The sequence below is a fragment of the Octodon degus genome, unplaced genomic scaffold, assembly GCF_000260255.1.
Source record: "Octodon degus isolate 3935 unplaced genomic scaffold, OctDeg1.0 scaffold00125, whole genome shotgun sequence".
NCBI lineage: Eukaryota > Metazoa > Chordata > Mammalia > Rodentia > Octodontidae > Octodon > Octodon degus.
In genome coordinates this window covers 4,203,874-4,205,822 of record NW_004524701.1, presented here as the reverse complement: position 1 = coordinate 4,205,822, position 1,949 = coordinate 4,203,874, and the positions used below count along the sequence as shown (strand labels likewise).

The following is a 1,949-nucleotide window of genomic DNA, read 5'->3' as shown; positions in this document are numbered from 1 at the left end:
ATATATTTATTTTACGTATAATTATTTTCTAGAATAAAAATTGCTTCTTTTCTGCCTTGAATTATTCCAGCCTTGACCATAGCCTTTCGCTTTGTTTCCCATGTTTCTTTCTCTTTTCGTTTTTCTTTTTTTCTCTGGTTTTTTTTTTTTTTTGTATGTTAGAGAAGGGTCTACATGGTGTTCAGGGTTGTACTCTTAGTGATCCACCTGTTTATAGCCTCCCAAGAGCTGGGAAAACAGGCTCGCACCACCACGACCAGTCTCAATTGCCATTTCAGTGCAATTGGGAATGTTGGGATCCAATGCAGGCAGACTGGACAGAGAAATTACCAGAAAACGTCAGGAGATCAAGTCTGCTGGCTGCACCACAGTGCCTCTACCACACTCTCAGTTCCCTCCCCAAGAGGCTTTGACAAGTGATGGCCATGCCCTTGACAGCTGTCTGTCCAATAAGTGACAAGTTCCAGCACCTCGGTAAAGTCTGCCATAGACATTCCAGCCCTGCCCCGTGACGATATCCCATGGAGTTGGTACAAGTCTGCTAAATGCAGTACCAGGGTTTGAACTCAGGGCCTTGCTCTTGCCAGGCAAGTGCTTATTCTACTGAGCTATCTCCCCGGCCCTGCACTAGCTTTTTTCTCAGGAAAATAGAAGGAACAATGAAACAGCCATGGAAATACAGCTTCCTTCTTAAAAGTGCATGTCTGCTGGTCTATGGAAAGGAGCAGTTAATACTCTAATTTTTTCTTTTCTGTTTTTCAATTGTTTCTACTTTTTCTCTTCCTAATTTCTTATACATTTCATTTTTCTCTTTCTTTCTTCTTCCAATTCTACATGCATGTATCTGATAATAGACAACATGATATATTACAACAAATACTGTGGAAATCATATTACTTTGTTAAATTCTATATCACTTGTAATTTTTCTCTTTTAATTCTAATTTGTACTCTCTTTAAAAAATAAATTAAAAAATTTTAAAAAATAAAGTGGCAAGTTTATATAAAATGAAAGGAGGAAAAAGTAGAACTTAGATAAGAGCTCAAAGGAGTTTGTATAATTCTACTTTCAATTTCTGTTGGTCTTTTGAAAAGAGTGGTTAATGCTTAAATTTTTTCTATGTATTCATTTTTGTTATTATTATTATTTTGAATTTCTCACAACTTTTCTGTTATTGCTTTGTTTTGCTTTTCTTCTTTTAACCATCTTGCGTTTTTATATCTGGCAACCTGAACAACGAATTTGAAGACAGCACCACGTAGTGCAGCAAGCACTGCTGAATTCCTATTACTTTGCTTACTGAAACTTTGTATCATTTCGAATGCTGCTGTTTTTTGTTTTTTTGGTTTGTTGTTCCATTTTTTTTCAATATAGACCACCTCACAAATTTGCATGGCATCCTTGTGCAGGGGCCATGCTAATCTTTTCTGTATCATTCCAATTTTAGTATGTGTGCTGCCAAAGCAAGTACAATCTGGTCTTCTTTTTATCACTATTTTGTATTCTTTAAGTAACTTAAAATTAAAATTAAAATTAAAAAAGAACATAATGGAGGAAAGCATGGGTAGCCACTCACAGAACAGGTCCTCATCGTGGACTGCAACAGGCTCGCTCCTCGCAGGGGATGCCATGCAGAACAGGCTGTGTTGGCCTCTTCTGCCATACGTGGCAATCCTGTCCATGAGGAAATGAAGTAATTAACCACTTCACGAGGCTATGTGCAGCAGGGGCTTCTGCAATCAACACACAGTTTTTCAGTCCCTTTCTTAAGCCTTATTGGTCAGAAGTGACAAGATAGAACCTGATGTACGCACCCTGTTCGGTTTCTCCTTAAGAGATGAGATGGGCTTTGGTGGATGATGTATTTTAATTCTTCCTCTCCTAATGAATGTCTGGACTATATGGCCGAGTAACGGATGTGGGGCAGCTTCCAAGCCTCTGCTCACTTA

General features: G+C 38.3%; 1 non-coding gene across 1 annotated transcript; it reads right to left on the bottom strand.

Moving 5' to 3' along the window:
• Nucleotides 1-1,364: 1,364 nt before the first annotated feature.
• LOC111812460 lies at nucleotides 1,365-1,471 on the bottom strand. Its single transcript, XR_002817962.1, has one exon. It is a non-coding gene; the product is annotated as a U6 spliceosomal RNA (small nuclear RNA).
• Between the last annotated feature and the right edge of the window lie 478 nt (nucleotides 1,472-1,949).